This window comes from Cavia porcellus, unplaced genomic scaffold, assembly GCF_034190915.1.
Source record: "Cavia porcellus strain 051 isolate PalLab524CR breed Dunkin Hartley unplaced genomic scaffold, mCavPor4.1 scaffold_8, whole genome shotgun sequence".
Classification (NCBI taxonomy): domain Eukaryota; kingdom Metazoa; phylum Chordata; class Mammalia; order Rodentia; family Caviidae; genus Cavia; species Cavia porcellus.
This window is the reverse complement of record NW_026947491.1, coordinates 42,425,909-42,451,302: the sequence shown is the minus strand read 5'-3', so window position 1 is coordinate 42,451,302 and position 25,394 is coordinate 42,425,909. Positions and strand designations below refer to the sequence as shown.

Here is a 25,394-nt window from a genome sequence, read left to right as displayed (position 1 = left end):
GAGGTCCAGGGCCTTCCAGTTGGTCACCTAACCAACTGTAAAGAAGGTGGTGCAGCCAGGAATACAGGGCCACACAAAGTAGATGGAAGAGTTGCAGAACCAGGAAGGTCTGGCTCCCTGAGAATCTCAAGTGAAGATTCTCAGAGGCCAGGTACCCACTGAACTGTGAAAAAGATCTTTTTGTTGTCATTAAAGATGCTGAATGAAGAACATCACCTGTTTTTTGTTCCTTTTATTTTTTTGAGACAGTATCTTGCTACACAACCCAGGCTGGTCTCAGACTCACTGCTATCTTCCTGCGTCAGCCTCCCAAGTGCTGAAATTATAGGTGTATCCTACCAGACCCAACACCTAAGAGATTATTTTGAACCAGGTGGGAAATTTTGAAATAACTGAAATCATGACTGACTACACAGTAGTTCTTATCTTCTGTAACCTTGACAATCACAATTCCTTGGATAAGACTGTCACTCAGAAATAGCATCCTGTGACTGAACACAGCTGTGATGTGAAGAAAGCCCTGGTGAAGCAAGAGATGCATTGTGCTTCTTGCACCCAAAGAAATCTAAGTGGTCCTGGAAACTGCTGGTGATTTGAAGATGATTTTGGTGGCAACGACAACTTTGATCTTAGAGGAAATTACCCTAGGTACAGGGGTTTTGGTGGCAGCTATAGTGATAGTGGGAGTGGGAACAGCTACCATAGATTGTTAGTTATGGAAACAATTTTGGAAGTGATAAAAGCTACAGTGGTTTTTGGCAACTACAACAATCAGTCTTCAATGCTGGAGACATGAAAGGCAGCTCCGGAAGCAGAAGTTCTGCCCCCTGGTGATGGATGACTACTTTGCCCAACCACAAAACCAAGGTGGCGACTTTGGGGTTGGCAGATAGATAGCAGTAGCTACGGAGGCTCTCTGAGATACCCCACTTAGAGTCCAGGAATGATGTGGTGTGAGGAGTCCTAAGCAGGGGTAGATGTACCCTGCCGACCCAGGAACAAACTAAGCTAAGAGAAACCAACTGGAAACGCAATCCCAGTGCTATAACAGGAACAGATAAGGTCTCAGCATGGAAGCTGGAGCCCGTGCTGCTGGAAGCCACGATTTGAATTTCCTGCTGCTGCTGCATCCCAATCTGCACAGCAGGGAGACAGACGCAAAAAAACTCTGAGAGTGGGAACCAGCAAACGGAGTTGAGAGCAGGACTGGCAGGGAGCTCTGCATCGACCTGCGGTGAGTGAGCAGAACAGGACCCTTGCATAGAGTAGGAGGCTTCAGCAAAGGACATAACTGGGACCAGGCAGACTTGGCGGAACAGGACGCTACAGTGACTTTAGTCGCATATTCCCCTCTCAAGTGGGATTGGTGGTGAGTGCCTGCCCTGCGTGATGCCACTGACTAAGATCCAGTAAGCTAGCCCAAAACAGGTCCCAGCCCCTGCTGGTGCACCCTAGCAGTGAAGCCTTTGGGAGGTTGACCTGGAGGGGCAGGCCCAAGCACAGTCTGACCAGGTCTGTGTCTCCCTAGTATACTGCAGTGGGCAGAAACACCTAGCCGGCGCAATTCAAACAAACTGGAACAGACAAAGAGAAAAAAAAAACCTGGGCCTCCTATAGGAAGGAACAAAAGTATGGGAAGAGGAAGCAACAAGAAAGGGTCCTCAGTCCCCAGTCCTGAGAACACTGATCCAGGAAAGGTGAATGCAAAGGAGAATGAGGAAAGAAAACATGCGATATCAGACACGGCACCAATAGACATAAAGCAATATCTCTGGAGCCTCATAGACGAGTTCAAAAGTGAAGTTTTTAATGAAATAAAGCAAGATATAAGTAGAATAGTTAGAGGAATGCTAAGCACCGCCCAAGAAAAAACAGATGGTGGAATGGAAGAACAGAAAAAAAAGGGGAGAATTGTTTGATGGAGAAAATAAAGAAAACATAGAATTCGTGAAGCAGGTTCAAAGAGATTACCAGGAAACTAAAAACTCTATCAAAAGCTGGCATAACAGCTTGAAAGAAACTAAGGATAGATTATCTGAACTGGAGGGCAGATTTGTAATGTAGGAACATGAAAAACTTCTTAAAAATAACAAGAAAACAAACAGCAATAATACAAAGGCTAGAAGATGATAAGAGTATCTATAACTTAAGAATTAAGACCATAAAAGAAGAAGTAGGGACACAAACAAATGGACTACAAAAGCTATTCACGGAAATAATCTGAGAGAATTTCCCTAATTTAGCAAAAGGTAAAGATACTCAGATGTATGAGGCATACAGGACCCCAGCCACCTACAACCCAAACAGAGCTACACCCAGGCATATAATAATCAAAATTCCAGAAATCCAATATAAGAACAGAATATTAAAAGCTGTCAGAGACGAGAAACAGATCACTTACAAGGGAACACCCATCAGAATTACAGCAGACTTCTCGTCACAAACATCAAATCACAAAGAGCGTGGGGGGAAATAATTCAAGCTTTGAAAGATAACAACCTCCAGCCAAGATTGATATATCCTGCACAACTGTCCCTAGAAGTTGATGGAAAAACAAGGTGCTTCCAGAATAAAGAGGAACTAGGGGAATTTGCAACACCAATTCAACTCTACAGAGAATACTGCAAAATATTCTAAAAAAGGAAAATACCAAGATCCCAGAAACAGTGGCAGAGAGGCCACAATGAATAGAGCAGAAAGCAAAATGAAGAAGACAAACCGACAACAAACGACAGAAAAAGAACTCAACAGAAATGCGGCAGAGAAGATTGGATGGTAGGAACAGCTATTTTGGAGAAAAGACATCATAATAGCTAGTGCTAATTTAATATCATCTTGTTTTGAAGTCCCATCAAGTTTTTATTCTTCTGTCTCCAACGGTCTTAACATGTTGTATCTTATTGGATTTTATTATATGTGATAATATAAGCAAAAACTTCTATAGGCAAGGAGATTATACAAAAACCATTGTTCATTTTCTGATAGTTGGTTCTAAATACCCTGTAATACTGTCATTCTCTTGAATGGTTTTACATTGTCTTGATATGTTTGGTGCTACATATTGAGTATACGAAATTATACTCAAAGATTTCAAGGAAAGAGACACTATGATAACTACTTTTATGTCAGGATATCTTGTGGTAAAACACTATTTTGCTTAAATGATTATGCTTTGACCTGCGCTGTTTTGTTGTTATGCCCTCTTTTGTCTCAATCTCCTTTTTAAAAATTATTTACTTTTTTATTTTTATCTTTTTAATTAAGGGAAAAATAAAAAATAGCAGGATACATTATAGTAATCCACTTTGGTTTCCTGTTAACTTGATTTGAAATGCTGTATTGCCTTCACCATCTTGTTTTGACTGATTTTCCCCTATTCTGCTTTGCCTGATAGTACCAAGTTCGAAAGTATAGGCAACAACTGTGAAAACAGTAAGATTCATTATGATGCCCATTCTGGTTGACTATTATCTTCTTTTAAAGTCCTGTAATGTCTCCAATGTTTTGGTTTTATTATTTACTGTTTTGTTCAATTTTATTATAACTAATGATATAGGCAATTCTTTTTAAGATAGCAAGAGGCAGTATGGTAACCAGTGTTGATCGCCTGGTGTTTTGTTTTTACATTATGTATTATGTCCATCCTTTTGATTTGACTGACTCTGTTCTGTTATGTCACATTTGGTTTTACTCTCTTCAAAAAAAAAGTAATAAGAACAGTGGGAGTAATAAAACCCAAAATGTGTAAATGTCATTGTACAGACAAGAGGAAAAGAAAGTGCTCTAAAGGATATAACTGCATATATATTTAAGTATATAAGATACATAACCATATTACCGAGTTTTGTTGGATCACTGAACAAAACTGTTTGCAGTCTCACTGTTTGAAAGTCCACTTTATATGCTTTAAGTTTGTAACTTGAACAACTATTTCTAAGATACTTCTATAGGCAAGGAGATTATACAAAAACCATATGATAACAATATGTAGTCCATTAACTAGTGATTCCCTACTGTTTATTCTTTCTGAAATTCTGTATAACTTGTACTCTTTTTCTGTTTTTTTTTTCTTTTTCTCCTTAAATAAAATTAAAAAAAAAAAAACCAAGATGGCTATGGTGGTTCTAGCAGGAGAAGAAGCTATAGCAGTAGCAGACATTTTAATTACTGACAGAAAACAATGTGTAGCAGGAGAAGAGAGCCAGATAAGTGGTATGGAAGCTACAATAGATTCATGAACTCAGCCAGCACAGTGGTGACAGGACCTTCCTGCTACAAAGAAGACGTATTTTAGACAATACTCATGTGTGTGGTCAAAAAACTGAAGGACTGTATTTGTGACTAATTGTATAAACAGGTTATGTGGAGTGCAAAGCATCCCAACAAAGAAGTTTAAAGTTAAAAATACCTCGTGCTGTTTATTGATGAATATGATGGTCTGATTATAAGGCTGAATGTAATTGTTGGTTGATTGTGTCAACTTGAGAAGTTTAGAAGCTTAACTAAGTCAGTCCAAAAATTCTGCACCTTACGGAGTAAAGGACACACCCTAGGATGGCTTGTTCCCTGCATGGTATGATGGGGAAAATGAGGAAGGAAGGATCAGCTTCTGTTCTCTGGAGAATCTCCATTCTTCACCTTCATCTTGATATCATCTCCTGGCTTGCAGCTCGGACTCTTTGACTTCTAGCATAGACTCTTGAGCTTGCCATCACAGACCCTGAGAATTATCAGTACGAAATCAGACCTTTGAAAAAAATGTACTAAATAATTATCTACAGACTGTTTCACTGAACAAAATATAAATTAGTATCTGCAGTATGTGAAACTGCCTCCAAAACAGACTACATACTAGCCTATAAAAACATGCTTACATAAACACACAAGAACCAAAATCATCCCAGGCATATTGTCAGATCATAGTACAATTAAACTAGAAATCAATGGCAAAAGAAACCACAGGAATTATGCAAACACATGGAAATTAAGCAGTACATTCTTTTTTTAAAACACTACTTTCTTGAACGATCAATGGGTTATAAAAGAAATCAAAGAAGAAATTAGACATTTCCTAGAAGCAAACAATAATACCAGTACAACATACCAGAACCTATGGAACATGAAAAAAGAGGTCTGAAAAAGGACATTTATAGCTGTGAATGCCCATATCAGTAAAGAGTAGGCCCAAATAAATGATGAGCCTAAGGGTCCTAAAAATATAAGCTCAATCCAAACATAAAGCTAGTACAATGATACCTGGGTTCACAGATGGACTCAGCAAAATTTTGCTTCCATTCATGACTCTGCATCAAGTGACAAACAGCTGCAGCCACCTTCCCCACACAAACACGAACAAGGCTATTTTTCCCACTTTGACACAGGTCATGCCTTCCTCTAGTCATGCTGACAGACCTGGACACACTGGCTGTGAAACTTGTTTGTGTGCTTTTCATCACATACAGATTGCACAGTATTACTCAACTCAGCATGGCTCCAAAAAAGTGCAGAGCAACCATGGTGGCAAAGAGAAAGTTCAGGGCAGTAAGAAAGGTGACAAGAAAGTGCAAAGCAAGAGGGGTAAGAAGGGTTTGAAGGAAGCAGCAGAAAGCTCCACCCCTATGCACACTCCAGCCAACTTTGGGGATACTTCCCTCAGGTAACCAGATCAGGTCTGGGAAGCAGCAGCAAGCCCTGCCCCTAGGGACACCAGCCACCACTGGGGACGCTTCCTGCTGCCAGTAGCCAGTGAGGGCTGGGAAAAGTAGCAGCCAGCCCCACACCAGCATACCTGATGGCCACCATTGGATACCTATAGCCAGCACTGGCCAGGAGAACCAAACCGTCATAGCCAACACAGGAAGAGCCTGGGACTCCACTACCTATTTGTCTGGAAGAACCCAGGAAAATGTCATGATGAAGAAGCAAAAGGCAGCCTCTGGCCTCCAACACATGCAGAGCAAGTCCAGGAGATGTAAACATGGAAGAGATTGGGAGCCGCACACCTAAGTTTCTGAAATGATGGCAACTGAAGTAAAGAGACAACTTAATGAGGCTATAAAGGAAATTAGAACAGAAATGCAATCTCAGGTAAAAGAAGAAATGAAAAACTAATAAAAGAATTGCTAAGCACCTCTAAAGAAGACATAAATTTTAAAAAACTAGAGGAGCATAGGAAAATGAGGGAAACCTTGAATGAACAATATGAAAAAGATTTAGAATACATGAAACAGATTCAAAGAGATATCCAGGAAGTTAAAAACTCCACTGAAAGCTGGCAAAACCACTTGAAAGAACCTGAAGATAAACTTTCAAACCTTGAAGACAGGTTTGCAACTTGTGATCATAAAAGGAAAGATCTCTTAAAAATAACAAGGAACTAGGAAATAACTCAATGACTGCAAGGCTATTAACATAAGTTAAGAATAATAAGTGTGGGTGAAAGCAGGGGTCAACACAAATGACGTAAAAAGTCTATTTACAGAAGTAATAGCAGAAAGCCTCCCAAGTATGGGAAAAGGACATGACATTCAAATAAGTGAGTCATATAGAACTCCAGCTAGGCATAACCAAAATAAATCTAGACATATAATAAAGATCCCAGAAATTCAACACAAGAACAGAATATTAAAAGCTGTTAGAGAAAAGAAAGAGATTACATAAGAAGGAAAGCCCATCATAATCACAACAGATCTCTCAACACAAACCATTAAGTCAAGAAGAGGATAGAGTGAAATATTTCAAGTCCTGAAAGAAAACAACTTCCAACCCAGATTGATGCACCTTGTAAAACTGTCTTTCAAAATTAATGGAGAAACAAGATACTTTTATGACAAAGAACTACTGAAAGAATTCATGACCACCAAAACCAACCCTACAAAGAATACTGAAGGACATTCTAGAGAAAGAAAAAAATAAAATAAAAAGACCACAGTGTCAGGAACAGTGGCAGAAGGGGAATCACCAAGTGGGGCAAACAATGGAATTGGGGGTGAGGGGTAGAGAGCCAACAGCAGGAAAACAGCGTGGCAGACACCAGCCAGTGCATGTTGGCCATAACCATTAATGTAGATGCTTCAATTCACCAATAAAAAGAAACACAGGAAGAGTGGATCAGGAGAGAGGATCCATCAATATGCTTTATACAAGAAACACACTTAACTTGAAAGAAAATCCATAGACTGAAAGTCAAAGAAGAGAGAACAATGCTCCATGTGACAGGGACCCAAAAAAAAGTAAGGGTAGCTTGCCCATCAGCTGCAGAGTGGATAAGAAAGACATGGCATTTTTATACAATGGAAAACTACTCAGCTACTAAAGAAAGATAACCTCGAGGCTCTTGTAGGTAAATGGATACAACTCAAGATCATGCTCATGGGTGAAATAGTTCAGAGTCACATGGGTGAGCATCATGTTGTCTCCCTAGTATAGAAAACTAAAAGAGTTAGTGGGATCCAAAATGCACAATAGATACTGTAAAAGTAAAAGAGGAGGAAACATCTAAAAAGGGAAGGCATTAGCCATTGTAATCTATTAGTGTGTTTTGAAACCCTGCATTGTTTTCATTATTCTATTTAGTTTGGTTTTATACAATTTTGTTTTGTTTTGTTTTATTATATTTGATAGCATGGACAGCTATTTCACAGATAACAAAATGTATTATGGTAGCCATTATTGATTTCCTGTTATCTTGTTTCAAAGCCTTGTATTGCTTTCATTGTTTTGTTTTGATTGATTTTATCCTATTTTGTTTTGTTTGATTTTATTTTTTTATTATGAAGGTAGTAAAATACAACAAAACAAGACAGAACAAAGCCCAACAAGACAGCGCAGTGAAATTGGTACAGAAACAGCAGGATACCGGAATAACAGTAATAGGTACCATAGTATATCTTGTTATCTTCACAATAGTTGTCCATTCAATCAGGTATAGCAAAATAAAACCAAAAACAGAACATTATAAAACCTACCAAAATAGAATATTGAAGAGAGCAAAATAATCAGAACAAAGCAAAACAGTGAAAACAATATTTGCCTTCAACGAGAAGATAGAAGAAAATCCCCCATATTTGCTATATTGTATACGGTCATCCTCCCAAGAGATGCTCAGACCTTTGGTCACAGGTCAGCATAATCAACCCAACAATACAAGCATTTAAGTTGTTTATGTGCTTTAGTTGCTATCAACTCAGCTGTCCTCAACACCATCCAGCTGCTAACGGGAGGGGATGGAACGTTTGATTCTCAGCCCACATGTCAGTAGGCTCATGGGATACACTGATTTGTTCTCTCCCTGGCATGCTTGCTGCTAGCTTGTGCCACTACCGCTTACCAGGAAGACGGGCATGGTGCTTTCTTGCTCAGCCCCCCCAAGTTTCAACATGGCTAGATCTCGGGAGACTCTGATTTGTTCTCTCCCTGGCGCCTTGTTTGATTTTATTATGCCTGATGATAGTATGGGCAGTTATTTTGAAGATAATGAGAGGCATTATGATAGCCATTATTGATTTCCTTTTATCTTGTTTTGAAGTCCTGTACCATGTTTATTGTTTTACTTTGACTGGTTTTATTCTGTTCTATTTTGTTTGATTTTACTCATCAGGCTTGTATAAGCCTGATGGTATGGGCAGTTACTTTGAAGATAAAAAAAGGCATTATGGTAGCATTATTGATTTCCCTTTATCTTGTTTTGAAGTCCTATACCACATTCATTGTTTCATTTTGATTGACTCTATTCTGTTTTATTTTGCTTGGTTTTATTCTCTTCAAAAAGAAGGAGGAGGAGGAAAAAGAGGAGAAAAAAGAAAAAAGGAAGTTTGAAGAAAATACCCATTAAGTTGAAAATGAAATTGTAGGAAATGTGAATGTGGCAATTGTGTGACTGATCTGGCCTCAGAGTACAAGATGGTAAAGTCAACTTTTGAAGAATAAAGATGCCATCAAAGGACCTGATGTAGCAAAAAGTGTCACAATGTTAACCAAGCAGAGGACACAAGCGTTGGAAGAGATAGAAAAACTTGTTAGTGCTATTGAAACAGGAACAGCTGGCCATCAGGTCATGGCGTTAGTGAAACTATGATTGGTAAAAAAGGAAATTGCACTGCAGGAAAACCCCTCTTCAAGTGCAACAGGTGATGAATTTAAAGACAGGAGAGGATGGTCTGATAAATTCCACAAGAGAAGTGGCATCCACAGTGTGATAAGACGTGATGAGGCTTCCAGTTCCGACAAGGCTGCTACCAAACGTACAAGAAAGAATTTGCAAATTCATGAAGGCAGAAGGATACATTGCTCAACAAGTGGTCAACTACAATGAAACAGGGCTCTTCTGGAAGAAGATGCTGAACAGAACACATATCACACAGGAAGAAAAGGCACTGCTGGGTATGAAGGACAGATTGACCCTTTCACAATGTACAAATGCAACCATTGATCTGGAAATTAAGCCACTACTGGTGGATCATTCTCAGACCCCTCATGCATTCAAGGAACAGAATGTTAACAAGGCCAGACTGCCTGTCATTGGAAAGGCTTGAGTTTCCAGGCAATTGTTCCTTGAATGACTGCACAAGGTGTTCACACCCACCATTAAGAAATCTCTTTCTGGTCCAGGGAAATAGCTCAGTGGCATAATGCCTGCCTGGCAAACACAAGATCCTCAGTTCAATTTCTGATATAAAAAGAAAGAAAGAAAATAAGCAAGCAAGAAAGAAAGAGAAAAACAACCAATCACCTGAAGTTGTCTTTGATGGACAATGCCCCAGCATACCCTCCAGCCTTGGAAGATAAAACAGATGCTGAGTATAACTTCATAAAGGTCAAGTTCCTTCCCACAGCACTATATCCCTTCTGCAGCCCAAGGACCGGCACATGGTCTGCAACTTCAAGAAGCTGAACAGAAAGGCCTTCTTCACCAGGTGTTTTAATGTCACTGAGGAGATGTCCTTGACCCCAAGGGATTCTGGAAGAAACCTTTCAATGTGCTCCACTGCATCAACCTTACTGACAAAGCCTAGAAAGATATCATGAACTGAACCTTAATCTCAGCCTGGAAGAAACCAAACATGACTTTGAAGGGTCTAATGCGCAAGTGGAAGAGGAGACAGTGTCCATGGGCAAGAGATGGATCTGAATGTTGATGGTACTGACATGGAGGAGCTTGTTGAGGTCCATAAGGAAGAGCTGACAACTGAAAAATTTGCTGGACTCCAGAGTGAGCAGCAAGGGCTCTTGTTGAGGAGCATTCCACTGAGAAAAAAAAAAAAAAAATGGGGAAGAGCTTGGCAGTGATGGATAAAATCCATTATAGAAAAATGGAACTAGCGCCAGGATTTCTTTGAGAAGCACCACCCCAACATAATCATAACAAAGTGTTGAATCTGATGAATAATAATGACTCTGGAGGATTATCCAGCAAAGGAAAAAACAAGTGACATTAGACAGACTTTTGTCAAAATTCACCCTGCAGCTAAGAGACAAAGAGAAAACCCCTAAAGGAGATCTCCTGATGTCTTTTTGGCAGGTGACTCTACAAACAATAACCTCCTCCCCACACACTTTTCTTTCCCTCATGCCAGAAGTTGCCTCAAGCAAGGTTAGTGTTCTCTCTCTTCATACTATTCTGTACTGTACTTTGTTCCATACTTTTGTAGATAAAATAATACATACAGTTCAGAACAGATTAACCCTATTAGATTGAACTTTATGGGAAATTTTTATTTGGTTCACAAACAATGCAGTTCACAGCCAGAACAGTGGAACAAATTAAGTTTGTAAACGGAGGTGCCACTATACAAGGAAGGAAATTATAAAAGTGAGACCAGAAATTAAGGAAATCAACACTAAAAAACACAAATAATCAATGAATCAAAGAGCTGGTTCCTCAAAAGAATAAACAAAATGGACAAATCCTTAGCCAATCTTAACAAGAAAAGAGAGAAAGGAAGAACCCATATCAATGCAGTTAGAAATAAAAAAGGCAAAATCACAACAAACACTGCTGAAATTCATGAGACTTTTTGCAACTACTTCAAAAACTTGAATACTGGTAAATTGGAGAGTTCAAAAGAAATGGACAAATACCTAGATACATAAAATTACCAAAAGTGAACCAAGATTATAAAACCTTGAATAATCCAATAACAAACAATGAAATTGAAGCAGTAATAAAAAAAACCTACCAAATAAGAAAAGCAGAGGACTCAATGGGCAACAAGAACAAATCAGAAGGCATTACAATCCCAGATTTTGAGTTATATTACAAAGCTATAGTCAGAAAAACAGCATGATACTGGCACAAAAACAGACATGTGGCTCAATGAAACAATAGAGGGGTAGAAACAACCGCAGGCACATTCAGTCATCTGATCTTTGGCAACAGGATCAAAAACATACACTGGAGGAAAGATGTATCCTTTAAAAAACAGTACTGGGAAAACTGGCTATCCATATGTGGAAGATGGAATCTAGATCTATATCTCCAACTCTGCACTAATACAGTCAAGATCTAAATACTAAAACAGAAATAATTAATCTTCTAGAAGATAAAATAGGTAAACTCTTGTAGAGATAGGAGATAGGAATAGGCAAGGACTTTCTGAGAATTACCACCACGAATCAACAAATGGAAGAAACCACACCATCTTCCCATGAATCCACTGTCACAGGCCTAAAGAAGAAGCCATGTCCCAAGGCCTCACTACCACCAGGGGGACATTGCCACGCCACCTCCTCACATCCCTCGGCCACCCTGGGAACCTCAGGTTGAATGAATGCAGGTGCCCAGCCCAATCACTTACACAGTGGGTCTCAGCAACCAGCTGATGTGGAGAAACACAGGAAACTGTTGAGACAAAGAAGCAAGATGCAATCTCAGACCCCTAGCCCATCCTGAACAAGTTCAGGAGACGTAGAAACAAAAGAAATTAGAAGTCACACAATTGACATTTCTTAAATACTTCAGATAGCAACTGAAGTAAAGAAACAACCTAGTACTTATACTGTTTGATTAACTTTGCATGCCTGTATCTGGTAATCTGAGCAACTAGTTAGAGGATAACAATGTGCATTGTTGTAACTATTGTTGATTTCCTTCTGTCTTGTTTTTGAAATCCAGTATTGTTCTGTTTGTTTTGTTTCTATTGTTTTTCTCTTTAAAATAAAAATTTAAAAATAATCAACAAATGGGATTATGTCAAGTTAAAAAGCTTCTGTACAGAAAAAGAAACAACCAACAGAAAGAAGAGATAATCTAAAGAATGAAAAATCTTTTGGCCTGCTACTCCTGGAATAGAGTAACTAATATGTAGAATATATAATAACTTAACAAATTAGACCCCCTCAATAAAAGATGAAAACAAACTATAGAAAACTGAAATGAATAGACATTTCTCAGGTTTTTTAAAATTTGATTTCCTGATGATGGTTATTCTTTCTAAGGTAAGATGAAATCTCCATGTTGTTTTAATTTGAACTTCTCTGATGGACAGAGATACTGAACATCTTTTTTTTTTGGTCTTTTTTGTTTTTATCGGTACCAGGAATCAAACTCATGACTGCCTGCTTGCAAGGCAGGCGCTTATGCCGCTGAGCTAAATCCCCAGCCCCGATACTGAACATTTTTATTGGCCACTTGTACTTCTTCATCTAAAGAATTTTATGCATTTCAGTTGTCCATAGTTTGATTTGGCCTTTTATTTGGGGTGGAGAGAGGTAAATCTTAGAAACAGTCATCAACAGATGAATTAAAGCAAATGTGGTATACGTATACAATAGAGTTTGTATTGGGCCATAAAGGAGAAACGAGTCATTTGCAGGAGAATGGATGCACCTTGAGACCATTGCCTAAGCAAAAGAAATCAAACACAGAAGATTAAGTGATACATGATTTCTCTTACATGAAAAACTCAAAGTATACATAATTTTAAAACAAAATAAAAGAGAGATGATAGGAAACAGGGAGGTAGATCTATCACAGAACAGTAGGTGATTTAGGGATGGAGGAGACAGGAAAGAAGGGAAGAAAATGAGAAGTAAAAAGACGAAGATGCAATATGTTCATGTCCCACCTTCTCACAATGAATGTATTAGTCAAGTACTGCAAATATGTACTAATAAAGAAAAAGAAAATGAGAGGTGTAAAGTTATTTTACTCTGAAGCCATCTTAGTAAACCTGCCCTACAGTATGAATTTCAAATTCCTTGAGGGTTGTTGTAGTCAGCAGGATTTGCAAGAAAAATGATTTAATACAGGACACATAACTTACAGAATTATTTTATAATAGTCTAAAGAGTCAAACACGAAAAGCACAGGAAATCTGTCCATGCACTAAAGACCCCCCAAAAATCCAGCTGAAGGCCCAGATCTCATGTCAATATCTTGCATGAGTTCAATTGAAGACCTAGAGCCACAACAATGTTTCATGCAAGTCTATTTTGTAGATCTGTGCTGGGAAGTCCCAAAGGTCAACAGTGGAAGCCAGAAAGTCTGTGCCAGTGGGATGAAGACTCTGTGCCAATAGTTTGAGAGTTCTGCACTGGAGCCAGGAAGCCATGCTCAAAGTAAGAATCAAAGCTCCCCTGAAAAGTACTACAGTCATCCTTAGCAACAGCAAGGTCCCGAGCTCCTCTGATGAGAACAGCTGAGTTCATATCAGGAAGCCAGTGTGACAAGCTTCTCCAGGAGACTGAACATCATACCATCTTCCCCTCCACAGCCAGGAAGCAATGCTCAAAATAGGGACCAGAGCTTCGTCAAAGTGATCCATAGCCATTCTCAGAGACAAGGTTCCAAGCTCCTTTGATGGAGCCAAGTTCATATCAGGAAAGAAGCTCGATAAGCTCCTCTAGAAGAACCCATGGCAACAGGAAAACCAACAATGCCTTCTAGAACCAACACTACCTCTTCTTCCTCTCCAGTTCTCCACTTTATGCAGTTCTCAGGTGGGCCATCCACACTTAGCACCATGCTGATTCAGTTCAGCTGCTATTACAAGTTGATCACTAGTTATCAATCGACCTCAGGAGGAATGCCACGTTCCATTTGAAATGTATTTATAACTATTTGATTGGGAAGCCATTGTTTTTAGAAACCTGGATGTGTTTGAACCAACAGTTGCTGTTGTGACCTTCCAAAGTTCACCACTGAAAAGAAAGTCACAAAATTATTTGATAATATAGCAATAATTGTTATAGAAATGAAATTCATTATTGGCATGTCCTATGCAATATCTAAATTGAATAAGGATACCAGATAAAATGGTAGATGAGAACGAAGTTTGTATAGCATCTTTTACCACGTGTAGTCAAAAAGTGACTTAATTTACCTGAAAAAAGTAATAAAACCCACCAGAGTTCTACTTAGTCATGTGTGTTCTAGTTTATCCTTGCAAGTTCTTAATTTTCCTTGTTTTTTCCTCTTTCTTCCCCAACAGTTTGTCCTACCCTTTTCGAGCTTTAATCTAGGCACATATGCAAGAACCTTTAAATACCTTTCTAAACATTACTGCTAGTACTTCCGTTTCCCAGATCAACACTGATTCATCTGTTAGAGCTCTACTAATATGCCTTGCTTCCATTCCTATTTTTTCCCCTTTCTTAGAATCCTCAACTTTTCTGCCTAGTTAATAATTCTGCCATACATTTGATTCATCACTTAGCTTACATTCTTGAGGAGCCTCCCCCAACTCCTAGGGCTAGTTAACACTTTGGTTCCTCTTGTGCTTCTATAGCAATTCTGCTGCCTCTGCAGCAGCTTCAGGCTTTACGTCCTCTTCTCTCCTTTGTCTCTCTACCTGAAAAGTCTAAAGTATTTGACTTGTTTAGTCAAAGTATAGTAACTTGTCTAGTAATTTGTAACTTTCCTGAGGCATAATTTCAAGTTTGCACATGTTATGAGGTTATAAAGAACAAGTTTCTTAACCAGCAGTTGAACTCTATTAATGCTTACAAGCGCTTGCAGGGCTGGGGCAAGACTCTCAAAAGACTACATATGCTCTGAAGACTAGCTAACAATGCCCACCACAGAATCAAATGTAAGAGCCTACAAAGGATCTGTCCCTGAACTACAGATCTGAAGGATACAAAGTCCTGAGCCCACAGCAATATCTGACACGGGTTTGCATCAGGAGGCCGAAATTATCCACAAGGGGTCTGTGCTGGCAGGGCCATGGGTTGGTGCTAAGAAGCCAAAAAGTGGTCCGGCAGGCTGAAAGGCCAGTACTGGAAACTGAGGAATCTGTGCCTGAAACCAGAAGACAACGCCCAAGTCCAAGGTGAAGATCTGAGCTCTTCTGAAGGCAACAGCATCTTTGGGACTGTTATGGCTTATTCAGTGTGTCAACTTGAGAAGTTTAGTTTAAGCGACTGAGCAAAGGGCCAGGCTCCTCACTTTCTAAACATCCTGAGCCTGTGCAAGAGGAGAGCTGGAAGATTTTGCGATTGCTACATCTGCCCTGGAGAGTGGGGGTCCTGCTTACAATACAAGGGAGGAAAAGAGGCTGCTCTCCCCACCTTTTGCATTACTGCTTTTACTGTCTTCTTCTGCCTTGAGGTGTTGCCCCTGTGCCACGCCACCCTGCCTTGGAACCAGCTGATTCCAAACTGAAACCTCCACAACCTGAGCCAAATAAACTTTTCCTTCCTTACTTTTGGGTGTCAGGTATTTTGCCTCAGCAATGAGAGAAAACTAATCAAGACAGCGATGGTGAGGACCAGAAAGATGAAAATTATGAACACATGCACAAGAAGTATATGACTCAGAGAACCATGATTCTAGAAAAGTCCACTAGCTCATAGAAATATTCATGTACTCCCTAGAGACGCCAAGTGATTTAATACTGTTATAATAGCCAAAATCCAATGGATCTGGTATTAAAATAAACTAGCCAGGCATAGTGGAGCATCCTGTGATCCCAGCACTCTTGGAGGCTGAGGCAGGAAGATCACCAGTTCAAGCCTAGCCTAAGCAACTTGGAGACTCAGTGAGCCTGTCTTAAAATTAAAAAAAAATAAAGATGACTGAGTGCAAAATCCTTGGGTTCAATCCCCAGTACCACAAACAAAACAAGACAAACAGAACCGATCGATTAGGAAATTTTCTAGAAATGTTTAAAACAATAAGCTCTTAGCTCTGACAAACCAAAAATAATCAAAAAGGAATAATTACTGAATAAATGTCATTAGGACAAAACATACAAGAAGTACCTGACTCCCTCCTTTTTCCCATGCCAGCCAAGGGGAGCCTAGTTTGGCCAATGGCTATCATTTCCTTCCCCCAGCTTCCCTTCATGTCCCCTCGTCACCCACCAGAATGGACTGAGACAATTTGCCTAATTATTTAGAAGCCACTCTCCTCCAGGACACTCCGAAAGGAGGCGCAGCTCAGCTGCCATCCATGGTGCCTCTCCTCGGCTCCTGCCACTCCAGAAGCTGCCACTGCCTCTTTTGGTAGAGGGGGACCACCCTGGGATGGTTAAAAGCAAGGAAGGAGGGATCTGGACTCATAATTAACATCCCCAGCATCCCCAAGCCACAGATCCCCTGTTTTCAGCCCCACCATGTTTTGGGGACTATGGGGACTAACGACTTGTAAATCAAAGGGCTAATGTCTCCTGCCCTGTCGTTGAACCACAGACAGGACTGTCCTGTCCTGGACACCACATACATACACTTCAACCCATTGTAGGCCTACTCTTGGACTAGACACCAGGCCCAAATTTGAACCAGTAACATGCCCGCCGCTGCTGCATAGAATCAGTGTTCTCACTTTTCCCAGTTAGTCCGGGAGTGTTTCATCTGGGGTATCGGCCCCTGTGGTATTGCACAGGTCCTGTGAAAGCCTCACTCCCAGGGTCCTGTAAATCTGCTCACAATTTATCTCTCAAGTAATTTACACTTGGACGCTTGTGTAAATCTGTTAAGTGTCCTTCTCCTGAATAGCGTGGACAGAATGGTCTGTTTAAAAGAAAGTGCAATAAACTCTGGGGTCTGTATGCCCAAATAGCTCCAGATATTAGGAGCTAACAAAGATTGGGGGTAAAGACTTGCACAGTTGACTGGTGGCACTCGGAACAAACTGGTGCTGAATGGTGGCAGCTGGCAACGTTGGGCAACAGCTCCCAGCATTAACTGGCATTGACTGGCAGCATCAGTGCTGCTAGCACAGCTGTTCTTTGCCAATCTGTGATTTCTCTCTGAATGGAGCAAAACAACCGTCGACTAATTGGCAAATTTATTGGGATGGTAGAAGTTATTAGAATATTGGAATCCATAGAAACAATGCTTTTTAGACTATGAGGAATTTTAATCTCTTTGCTTTGTTTTAGGTTACCCATTACAATAACATTTGGGCTCAGGGCCCAGAGTCTTAACAAGATGTAAGCAGGAGCTGATGGAAATGGCAGCTGCTCCAGAACCTGCCTTTCGTGTCCTCGTGCCCAGCCCTGCTCGTTTGCTTTCAGCTTCTGGAACACAGAGCTGCCTTCTTTTATTCATCCAGGGCACAAGCTTTTTCTTTGTGACAAGCTTTTTCTTTCTTCTTCTTCGGAATTTAGCTCAGAGGATGCTTCCTCAAGGAAACCTCAGATCTCTCCTCTTGGGTCAGGAGGTTTGGATGGTCCTGCACATTTTCCTCAAAGATCACATTTATTACATTTGCCCCACCTAACTTATCCAGAGCTCCCTTTCAAGTACCAAGTACCAGGACAGAGCACACAGTAGGCATTTAGTAAGCTAAATAAAAGGCAGGCCTAGGTGCGGGGTAGTAGTGCACTTGCCTCGCACTCACGAAACTACGGTTCAATACTCCGTGTCCCCGCAACAGCAGGAGCATCATAAAGAAAGAAAGGTCTTTGAACTGCTTTTTAGTTTCTCCTTTAGGAGGGATGATGCAGGTTCATTTCTCTTGTCAAGTAATTATGCTTGTTTTTCTGTGCTGAGGATGGAGCCCAGGGCCTTGTGCATACTGGGCAAGCACTCTGTCGCTGAAATACATTCCTGTCTTCCATTACATATGTTATGGAGGCCTTCTCCATGGTAGACAGAAAAGAGACTGGAGATTAAGGATACCAGTAATGTTATTACAAGGATCTGGACCAAAAAAAAAATGGTAAGATGTCACCAGACTGCCCTAAGATGGTATTTTATTTTTCAATTTTTGTTTTTGTTAGTACACGATTGCAATACATAGTGATTACATTCCTTGTGGGGGAGTTGGTAGATGGACATTTTAATTCTTTTTTTTTTTTTTCCGTCTCCAAACTATCCTTTCTCCATCTCTTGGTCCCCTTCCCTTTTGCAAAAAATGTATCTCCTTTTTCTTTTTCGTGTGTATGTGTATGATTCAATAAAGATTCTATAAAGAAGGAGTAGTGCTCCATTGTATATAAATACCACATTGTCATTATTCTTTCATCTGTTAATGATACATAGGCAGCTTCCAAGCTTTAGCTATTATATATTGTGCTGCCATAAACACAGATATGTATATATCACTGTAATATGATGTCTCTAACTCTTTAGTCTCAGATTTATGGTGCGATATGAACTAGATGAGAGTCCCCCTAAGCCATGTGCCATTTAGGTAATCATCCCTGGCTTGTCAGGAACATTTTCTGCTCATTCTGTAAATATCTGTGAACCTTCTTTGCAGCTCCTCTGCTAGGTTTCAGAAAAATAATGTTAAGTAAGAGGCAGGGCTTTCCCTCAAGAGTCTCAGAGGTTTAACAGGAAAACAACCAACATTCAGGAATAATCATGTTATACTGCGATAAGTACTGGTACAGAGAAAGACCAAAGTGCAATCAGAGTTAAAGGAAGGATAGCAAATTGATAATTCCTGATTGAAGTGGTTGTTGGCTTTCAAGGTGAGGTTAAGTCAGGTCTGAACTGGTTTGTGGAGGATGCAGTGGGAGGATTGTGTGCAAAGAAAAGGGAGAATTTTAGGGACAGGTGAGTCTGTGATAACTGCAGTGATTTGCCATTTAGATATGAATTGAGTTTGACAGACTGGTGTCAAACAAGTAGTCTTCCCAAGACAGTGGAACAAAAAAATTCTAGGATGAAAGAGTTTTAATAATTAATGGTTAATTCACCTTTATGGTAGTCGTTCAGATCTCTGAGCAAGATTAAAACTTAATCCCAAACCAGGTGTGGTAGCAGCTGCCTGTGACCCCAGCGCTCTGATAAGCTGAAGCAGGGGAATCACGTTTAAGCTCAGCCTGGGCAACTTCATAAGACCTTGTCAAATAAATAAAATAAATAATAAAGTAATGATCTTGGAATGTAGCTCAGTACAAGGATCCTGGATTCAATCCCCAGTGTCTAAAAAAAAGAGGAAAGAACAAGTAATGCTGTAACAGTCATCTCCAAATTAGTAAATAGAGAGCCCAGCATGGTGGCACATGCCTGTGATCACAGACTCCTGAGGCTGAGGCAGGAAGATCACCCTGAGTTTGAGGCCAGCCTGGAGTACATAGTGAGACCCTGTCTCAAAAAAACAAACAAACAAAGAATCAAAGGAGTAAATAGTTCATACCTATTTTCTTCTTCCAAGGCACATTCTTTTCTGCTTCTCTTTCCCCTTCCCCAGCTTTTTGATGCCACATTCAATATTTGGAATGTACATGTGTGTATGTGTACATGTGCATGTGTGTGCGTGTGTACAAATAGCATATGGTAATGTTAATGTTTTAAGCATTCATATAGTTTTGTATGGCTCTTATTTTTCTACATTGTTTTCCTCAACATTATTTTGAAAATTCATCTGTATAAATCAAGTTCATTGAGTTTAGCTGCTGTGATATATTTTATCACACAAACACATCCCACTTTGTTTATATACTTGCTACTGAAAGACATTTATGCTGTTTTAAATGTTTCATTATTGCAAATGTCATATTGTGGTGTTCTACTATCGCCTTGTAGTAATATATAATTCTCACTAGAAGAATCTCTAGAGGTTTTTTATTTAAACATAACTCCTTGTAAGGAGTACATTTTATATTAATATGTATTTATTATAAACTTTTAATAAAATAACACCTACCTTTACTATATACTCCATTTCCTACTCTATTGTATTCTGTTCTGTTTCATTTTTGTACAATTCTGAACATGTTCCACTAACTTGATTTCATAACTCAATAATGGATTTTAAAACAATGTTATAAGGCATATATCTAGAATTAGACTTTCTAGATCAGAAGATAGGTGCATTTTGAAGTACAGGGGATTTTGCTCTTCAAGGTTGTTGTGTTAATTTTGTAATGCATAAGAGTTTTAGTTGTTTCATTTGTATCAGCCTTACTGTCCAGTCTTAAAATGGCTAGACTTTTGGGTTATTGCTAGTCTAACAGGTATGAAATGAATCCCTTCAGTTTAGTTTGCATTTTCCTGATCACTAGAACAGAGAATAAATTTTTAATATATATTATTGATCATTTGGACATTTCTGAGAATCACTCATTTGTCCATTTTTCTGTTGAGCTGCTTATCTTCTTATTATTAATCCTTTTCATATGCATATGCTGCAAATATCTTCTACCTCCCTGTTTCTTGTGTAAGGAATAACTGAAAACTATAGTAAACGTATAAATTTTTAAAAATGTAGTACAGTAAAAGGCACATTGTTACAGATAATGGGATATGTTCAGAGAAAGGGAAAATATTTTGAGAATGATTCATGGCAATTTGTCTCTTATTGTAATAAATTTCTTAATTTAAATATTGACTGTATTTCTTGATCATCCAATTGGTCTCATGTCAAATAAAACATTATGCTGTGTCCTCATCCTTCTTACGCACAGGATCTGGCACCATGTGACTTCTGGCTCTTCTCCAAAGTCAAAATGACCATGACAGATAAGCATCAAATCAGTTCAGAACATCAAGATCATCACACAGCAGCACTGCTGAAAACATTTATGAAGAGGGACTCCAGAACTGCTTCAGAAAGGGTCAAGAATGATGAGTTAATTGTGTTCAAAGCAAGACGTAGTATTTTGAAGGGGATTAATGGCATGTGGCTTTACTGTAATACATTTTTATTTATTTGTCTGTTTGAGATAAGGTTTTGCTATGTAGTTCTGGCCTTGAACTCATTATGTAGTCCAGGGTGGGCTCAAACTCCCAGTGGTCCACTCACCTTAGCCTCCTGAGTGCTAGGTATTAGGCATGTGCCACCCTGCATGGCATGTAATAAAAATTTCTCAGAAACTTAATCATTCATCATGCTTTGTGATCACATGTATTTTAAGCTTAAGCCTTTTAGGTATAAATTTTTCATAGTTGCTACAGCCACCTTTTAAAATTTATTTTAGTTTTTGTGCTGCTGAGGATTGAACCCAGGGTCTAGAATATGCTATGCAAGCAATTTACTGCTGAGCTAAACCCCCAGCCATTTTTCCCTCCAGTTCTAATTGAAACTCAAGGCTTGCACTGAGCTACATCCCCACCCCTTTTTATTTTTATTTTTGAGACAAGATCTTCCTAAATTGCTGAGTTGCCCAGGTTGGGCTCAAACTTCCTCCTATGTCAGCCTCCTCAGTGCTAGAATTACAGGTATGTGCCAACACACTCGGCTGAAAAGGGTCATTCTTTAGGGATAAAAAGAGAGCGTCTCAGAAGGCCTGAAAGGCAGGACACGTGGACTTATAATAGGACCTTTATGTTCTGCTTTTTTTTTTTATTTAAGGAGAAAAAGAAAAAAACAGAAAAAGAGTACAAGTAATACAAAATTTAAAAAATAAACAGTAAGAAATCACTAGTTAATAGATTACATATTCTCAATGTTCTGCTTTTTCTTTTCTTTTCTTTTCTTTTTTTTAACCAGGAATCTAACTTAGGGCCTCATGCTTGCCAGGCAGATATTGTGCCACTGACCTACATTCCCGACCACCCTTGTTCTGCCTTTAAAGCCCTGCCTTATCCACTAGCTATTAACCTCAAGCTCTGTGGGTTTCCTGTCTTGCACTAGAATATTATGGAATCAAAGTGTGGAGTTACATAGAAATTGTTGGTGAATCTAAGATTAAGACCTAGGTCCTCTGACCACCAAACTGAAAAGTTTCAGGTGACTTTCTGATAACAATTTATGAGAGAAGCTTGAAAGAGCGGAGGTTAGCACAAGAAATAGCCTTTGATGGGCCAGGGATTTAGTTCAGTGGCATAACGCTTGCCTGGCAAGCATGTGGTCATGCGTTTGATCCCCATTACCAAAAAAAGAAAAAGAAATAGCCTTTGAATGTGGTAATAGCAGTCATAATCTTCATCAAAAAGGCATTATCCATATCTGCAGTTAGTGGCAATTAAGGTAGGCACTGAGCTATCTTAATATATTATTGATCTCAGGATTTATACTCTATGAAAATTAAAACAGATACGCAAAGAGTATGTCCTGTGACAATAAAAAAGGGAGGCCAATCTAGAACTACTGTAGACAGTGAAGAATGAACATCAGACACTTCAAAAGTCAGGGCAGTTCAAGGTTAAGGCATCACTGGGTGAAGAGCAGTGCCTCATGGGGATTGGTTACAGGGGTTCCAAGTTCAGGGACACCGTCACCAATTAATTAAGGAGGGTGGGTCTCTTGCCTTCTGACTTTTCCTGCCCCTTTCCACCATCTACAAAGATGCCCCACCCCAAGTTTTCCTCTTTCAGGAAATATAACCACTGCTTAAGATGAGAGGAATTTTTACTTTGTGTTAGTCCTTGGCTCCGAATAAGGGGACCTTTACCCAGGATCAGCAGGAACCACCCTTGGGAGCTGCTTTGTGCTGCCTGGCACGTCCACAGCAATTAGAGTAAAATGACAGAGTTAAGGAAAGTCTTTGAGGGACCTCTCCTCAGCCAGCTTTTGCAAGGTCAGCGGGGAGCCCTGCCATCGGAGTCCACTGCAGGAGCTTCACCCATCTCTCTGCTAGGGCCGTGTACAGAGCTGCTCCTCCATTTGGTTCCTACAGGAGCAAGGAAGCCCCTGCTTTGAGGTACTCAGAATCTGGGGGCCTTAGCACATTCAGAAAGATCCCTAAGCAGCTGAGTCAATATCGGAGAGAATGAATGGGTGTTCTTTTTTGTAGTTCTAGACACTGAAGCCAAGGTCGTGTTGATTTATACCACCAACCTAGAAAGACCTCAAGGAGTTTGCACTTTGATGTCATTGTCAATAAAATTATTGTTTCAATGTAGAAAAATCAAGGGTGACATATTGAAGTTAAATTCAAATATATACATTAATAGAGCAAATGTGTTGCACTAGAGTTTTTGTATTTGTTACTCCTTATGGCTGCAAGTCCTATCCAAAATAGGTTATCACATAACTTGCCACTTTTTTTTTTTGAGACAAGGTCTCACTGTAGTTCAGGCTGGTCTTGAACTCAGGAGCCCAGGTGGTGATCCTCCTGCCTCAGCCTCTGGAATGCTGGAATTACAAGCATGTTCCACCATGCCTGGAAACATAATCTTATTTCAGTAAGATCTGTGCTTCTAAATCACTGAATGAGGTTTTCTTACCCAGCCCTTTTTAAATGGTCTTTATATCCACTTCTGGCTCTTGATGTTCTTTATTATGTTTTAAAAACCTTGGCAAGCTCAAAGTCCTGAGTTCGATTCCCAGCACCAAAAAAAAAAAAAAAAAAAATAGAAGTTACTATGTGTGTGTGTGTGTGTGTGTGTATATATATATATATATATATATATATATATATATATCTGTCCTTACCTTAAAATGTAAATTACTTGAGAGCAGGAACATTGTAGATTTTGATCATTGTTATATTCCAGTGTCTAGCCTAGTGCCTGGCACATAGTAGGTCCTAGATATATCATTGTGTATTTGCTAGAGGAATAAAAATTTTTAAAAAAGAACTATAATCCCAGAACTCAGAGGGCTGAGGCAGGAGGATTGCTGTGAATTCAAGATCAGCCTGAACTACATAGCAAGATCTTGTTGCAAAAAAGAAAAAAGAAAAAAATTTGCATTTTGTGTGTTCATTTTCTAATGGTATGTAGTGAGATTAAACTGAAGAGACTAGAAACAAGATAAATAGTGTCCTAGACTCCAAATGTTTGTAACTAACCCTTTTCACAATTAGGCAGTCATTGTGCCTCTTTGATTTTAAATCTGCTTGGCCAACCTCAGTTTTGGTTCAGATGACTTAAGTAGAGTAGACCCATCCCGACTTCCAGGATCAACTTGTGTCCCAGTTTGCCCTAGCCACTGCGTTTGGTTAGGGACTTGGTTTATGACCCAAGTAAGATATCAGACAGAGCATTCCTGGGGATTTTTTCTGGAACCATAGAGAAAGAGGTATTTTTCACCTGCTGTTCCCAAGGAGTAAGCCAGCCTAGAGCAGATGGTTCCATCTGCAAGGAAACCTGGCTGACAATAAAATCATTTTAGTTATAAAGTAGAGACTAAAGGTTGAGAATCAGAAAGAGACAAACGTGGTAACATTACCTCTGTCCTCAGTTTCAATTCTGTCTGAAGCTCACTGTATTATTGGGTTTCCAGGCCATGTGAGTGATTCAGTTCTTTTTAAGCACAACAAATTTAAATTGGGTTTCTCTCTCTAGCACTCAAAAAGCAAAACAAAACTCATACCTGTTGCATACTTCACTGTATATCACGTACTATGCCAATTTTCACTTGATAAAGGTTTTTACCTGTGTGTCTGTGTAGCCATGAGGGACACAGACCACTTATAAATGTTTTCGTTACAAAACAAATTTATATATATTTATCCTTTAATTTTTAACAAGTTACATGTAGCTTATAGTTTATTCCTTGTTGGTTAAACTGGAGCTCCTAGACATCAAGCTATTACCCAACGTCATACAACAGTAAACAGCAAAGCAAGAGCTCTAATGTAGGTCCTTTGGCTCTAACTTCAAGATCTGCTCTATAATTCCTCTGCTGATTTCTTCAGTATTGCTATTGTTTCTTCATAAATTTATTTCTCTCTTAATGGAAGAGAAGTCCATTTAAAGGCAGGGCCTGTTTGCCTAAAGTCTCCCCTTCAGTTCCTCTGGCAGCTTGCTGGAAACAGTGAGATTTAGTGCAGGTGAGGCTTTCCTGGATGTTACACCTTAGCCAGACTGGCTTTCTCGCATCAAGGAACCTGTAATTAGGGGACTGAAATAATTGCATATGTATTGTAGTGGTATTTTCCCACCTTTTGGACTGATACAATAAGGAATTATATTTTATAACAACTCAGATCATGTACATATGAAAATAAAACAATACCACCTTAGTATTTGTAACATTCTTTAATGTTTTTATTATTTTCTTTTTTAAAACCTGGTTGCAACTCACATAATTCATTTTGGTTTTTTGTCATGTGGAGTTCAACCCCGTGCCTCCAGAATGCTGGTAAGTGTTTCATCACTGAGCCAAACCT

At 39.4% G+C, this 25,394-nt stretch overlaps 2 long non-coding RNA genes across 4 annotated transcripts in view; one reads left to right on the top strand and one right to left on the bottom strand.

Moving 5' to 3' along the window:
* LOC134477305 (uncharacterized) overlaps positions 1-23,651 on the top strand; it is a 52,366-nt gene extending 28,715 nt beyond the window's left edge. The window contains exon 3 of one of the 3 annotated variants that reach the window (XR_010049273.1): positions 20,802-23,651. This is a non-coding gene — a long non-coding RNA (uncharacterized LOC134477305). Of the gene's footprint in view, positions 1-249; positions 2,706-8,770; positions 12,175-20,801 lie in introns of those variants that run through there. The other 2 variants (XR_010049274.1, XR_010049275.1) reach the window with 2 other exon arrangements.
* On the bottom strand, positions 4,392-5,418 carry LOC134477306 (uncharacterized). The gene is made up of 2 exons (XR_010049276.1): positions 5,257-5,418; positions 4,392-4,720 (listed from the first exon to the last, which is right to left on the bottom strand). It is a non-coding gene; the product is annotated as an uncharacterized LOC134477306 (long non-coding RNA).
* Positions 23,652-25,394: the final 1,743 nt, after the last annotated feature.